The following is a 4,604-nucleotide window of genomic DNA, read 5'->3' on the forward strand; positions in this document are numbered from 1 at the left end:
TGCAGTACATACAATTTTCAAAGTACTCTTTAAACACAATTATACAGTTCGTTATGCACAAAGTCTTCTACTTATAAAATAGTTGTATTTTGTTCATTTTTTTATGTTGTCTCCATATATTAACCAGATGTACGCTACAGTTCTTAGTGTAGCAGATCTAGAACTGTCAGACCTGAGCCAGGATGTGAATACATTGCTTTTTAAAGAGTCTGCTGCTAAAATGTTACTTTGGCTGTCTGTAGTGATACTGTATGGTGTAAATGATCCCTCGACATAAGAAACATTGCTAATGTAAGTAAACCGGAGTTTTCCTGACAATCACTATCGTACAGTCTAGCACAAATATATCTAGGTTTCTGTTCTTATTCATGTATATCATGCTACCTAATAATAAAGAGGTTGTCCTTTGAAAAAAAAATACAGTATTTTGTGTCTGTGGAACTTGAGTAGCGCACAGCTTTAGTTGGTTTATCACCATCACTTTTCATGGTGACAATGAGATCACTATAGACACTGCAAGGCTTTATCTGACCTATCAATATATTTATATAAACTAGATCCTCACTTTTTGCTCCATTTTCTGACTTGGTTTTGGCTGACTTTACAAGTCCCCCTCGCAAGTTTTAAAGATTCATTATTTATTCTTAACACCAGTCCATATATCCTCTTAATTCTCTTTTACAGGATATACTGCCTAATCCTCTTCATTCAGTTTTTAACGCGGGTAGGTTAAGGCAACTCTTAGTTTAATGACCGTCAATATTATGATCAATTTGAAAATCGTTTATTTTTTTTTTTAAACAGTGCTGATATTTATATCAAGTGAATGTGTTCGCCATGATAATATTGTTCTATTTCGGAATCTTTGAAGCTGCCGTGTCATTGTATCACGTGACAGTTAAAAATAGATCACTTTTTTACCTTAACAAAAAATCAAAAAGTGAAACACTACCCCGAAGTTCATTTGTATGCATGATACAATAATTTGATCAGCAATTAGTTCATGTTTATTAGTATTGCTGCTAGAATCCTATTGTTAATCGCATAACATAAATATTGTCATTATTTATCGGAAACCCCCTTGACTTCTTCAATTTTATTGAATATACTACGTATATATTATTTACATCATCGAAGCACAGGATTCTAGCAGCACTTATCAAGTAGTTTAGGTCATATGCTTTTGATATTTGCCAAATTCAACTTTCATCATTTTCGGGGTAGTGTTAGACTTTTGCCCTTTTTTTTACACACTGACAGAGGAAAGGCCGGTCAAGGCACATAAATGTCTATCTGCTTATCTTATAACACACGCGGAACGACTTTACTTTACCGGTCCCCCCCCCCCAAAAAAAAAGCGCTAAAAAATAGTATTGCCATAGGCAATTTCTCTATATATGAGATCGCTTGAGCTATCGAAAAAATCCCAACAATAGTCTTGACGACTTTCACATCTAAAGTAAGATTTATTTCATTCATATCGTTGTATTTTGTGTCAACTAGAATCTCGGAAGTTTTCTGATCGAGATATTTCAAAATGGCCGCCGTAAATAGATGCATAGCAACGACCTAAATCTTACGTCATAGTGCAATATGCGCACGGATCTTGATTTTTGGGGACCGGTAAAGTAAAGTCTACCCTGATCTTCTCTCTTAAATATGCATGTGACATCATCAATGATAAATATACGTTATACAGGGAAAAAGCGATGATATTGTCAGTTAGGAGAGTTTTTGGTGACATTTTAAGCTTGTAGTTTTTATAATTTAAACCAGAGTTAAACTAAAAATTGACATGTTTCTGATTAAAATATGACATTATGCTGCTTATTGTGACGTCTTATCGATCAGAAAAATTTTTACCCAAAGAGTTGCCTTGTCATACCTGCGAATATCTGTGACGATTCGTAGTACACCAATAAACGGTGTGTCCGGGGAAAAGGTCTGAACACCATTTAACGAATCTGTTGTTTACCTATATTTTTTTGTCTTCATAGAAAAGACTGACAAAATCAGAGCTTTCGACAAATCTGTTTTTTACTAAACTCTGTCCCGAGTTTTTGCTTCCACCACTTTTTGCTTGATATTTCAACAATAGTAAATACCTTTGTACTCAAACTACGTTCATCCACTAATATGAAAAATGTCCAGATTATCTGTTTTGAAACGCCCCCTCTACCCCTTCAGGTTTCAATACACATCCCAATAGCGAAAGTCTACGGAGATTTTGCATTGCATCAGCCATTAATAAGCCCGGATGATAACGTTAAAAAATTGCGCGATGTATTCCGAGTGTATTCCGAATGGAGAAAAGATGTAAACATTTCCTATTATTAATCTCCGTAAGAAAATTGTTTTCGTTCCTGTAAAATTTTATGAGTGAAAAGGGATAATTGTTCAATGAAGATATCTTGGATATATTACCTTTCATCGATTTAAATTGTATTTCTTTCACAGGTATATGTATTTTTATTAAAAATCATCAAAAATTGATGGAAGCAAGAACTTGGGACAGACTATAATTTGTTGATGGTTAAAACTTGGTATGGTAAAGAAACTGTAATTTAAGGATGCTATTTATTGAATTCAGAATTCCTGGATGTGTAGGCAGAGATGAGGCTAATATTTTTGGAGTACTGTAACTATTTTAGTTCGGCAATGTTCTCCATGATTTTAGAAACTGTGCGTTTAATTTACCGTGGATATCAAAGAATTAATATCCACGTAAATCGCGAGATGCAGCCCTCGCAGATTTTAGAATTTCAGAATTTTAAAACTATAAGAAATTAAATCGAAAAATTGGTGCTTGTGATTTTTTATTCTCTTACTTTTATACATAACAGCTTAATTGCGGAATTAGATTTCGCGTAAAATAAGGAATTTACAGTATTCTTTCAATTTAGCTAAGGCTGCCAAAAGCTTGCATATTATTTCTTCCACATTGGATTTCAGTTTATTAATCACTGTGTCTATTTCTCTCTGCAACTCTTTCTCATGTTTATAGAAAGCTGTTTTCATTTTTTGGGAGTTTTAATTCAGATTAGCTTTCTGAACAATGTTTTTTAGATGCAATATCTGTGTATTTATGATAAATGTATTCTCTACTTCTTGTAATCTTTCTTTAAAATTTCTTTCTTGGTTTCTAAATTTTTCAAAGTAATATCGACTTGTTCATGTCCTATATGTTCATCAGACGAAACACAGAGTGTACTAATGGAATGTTACATTTTTCACAATGTAGTATACATAGTTTTGTAGGATGCTTTGAACATTTTGGAGTAGATCCCCTCTTTTCAAATGGCACCACCTTGTGTTCTCTGGATTGATCTGAAATATGCATTCCCACACAGCTTGTGCACATATGCATGTTACAATTTTCACAGTACCATGTTGGGTTGAGGACAGTACACAAAGTACACCTATTGCTGTACCAAGGGTCCATGGTCAGAAATGCTATGTATTTACTATAAACGTTCCTAAAAATATACAAACATAATATCAATTGCATTCATAACACCTTTTTTTAAGATGATAATGTTTTATTAATCTTATTATGTGTGCATAATAAGTATACTATAGTACAAGCATGTAGTTTATGAGTAATTAAATGATGATATCTTGATTCATTTTATATAAAATACAAATAACTACACTCGATCAAAAATAAACAAACATTTGTCTTGACATATACCATCTGACCTACATTTTCAATCATTATCAATATTGTCAATGAAATTGCAAATAAAGCGTTACAATATTTCACCTCATATCGGGAGACAATAATCAACGTATTGCATTATAAGAGGTTTTTTTTTAATTGTTACATTTGAAAAAATATACAAACCGTCATTCAACATGGCGAGTCCTGAAAGTTTATTATTTTTCTGGTCTATTTCTACCTGTTTGGGATCACGCAGTCACGTGATTAGCTACAGGTGATAGTAGCGGATATAGAGATTTGCCCCCCCCCCCCTCCGGTCAATCTAGGCAACAATTAAAGAGGATATTTTATATTTTGTATCAAGGAAATATATACCTTTGGATAAGATTACAGAATATAGCAATGAAGATTATTATACATGTATAACTCTATCAAATTAACTTTTTGATGTTGGGAATCGCAGAGAAATTATTTTACATTGCCAATTAAAAAACAATGCTTGTAGTTTAAAATGATGACCTTTTTGATGATTTTATTCGTGAAAATTCAATTTGTGAAAATTCTGGCTATCATACTGAAAATGCATATCATTTTTTTTTTGACTTTCCTAAATATAAAGAAGAAGAAACAATCTTTTAATCAAATTTCAATGTTAGACTTACAAAAACCAGTAACTTTAGATTTTTTGTTATTTGGAGATGATGACATATCTTATGATGAAAATAAAACATGCACACACAACTAGTATACTTCTGTTGTAACTGTACTATTTAGGTTTTGATTATCCCCCCCCCCCCCCCACAAACCTGTTTTCCCCACTTTTTTGCCCATCTGAATAAATATTTTTATGCTACATCATACAAATCTATTAATAAGGGTATTATTTAATTTGTCATTAAATCTTGCACTTTATATGTATTACCTTGCACCTAATGAAAAAGGC

General features: G+C 32.6%; 1 long non-coding RNA gene across 1 annotated transcript; it reads right to left on the minus strand.

Annotated features, from left to right (window-relative positions):
• Nucleotides 1-3,011: 3,011 nt before the first annotated feature.
• LOC136274868 (uncharacterized) lies at nucleotides 3,012-3,979 on the minus strand. Its single transcript, XR_010713299.1, has 2 exons — nucleotides 3,845-3,979; nucleotides 3,012-3,476 (listed from the first exon to the last, which is right to left on the minus strand). It is a non-coding gene; the product is annotated as an uncharacterized lncRNA (long non-coding RNA).
• Between the last annotated feature and the right edge of the window lie 625 nt (nucleotides 3,980-4,604).

This window comes from Magallana gigas, chromosome 4 (assembly GCF_963853765.1).
Source record: "Magallana gigas chromosome 4, xbMagGiga1.1, whole genome shotgun sequence".
Lineage (NCBI taxonomy): Eukaryota > Metazoa > Mollusca > Bivalvia > Ostreida > Ostreidae > Magallana > Magallana gigas.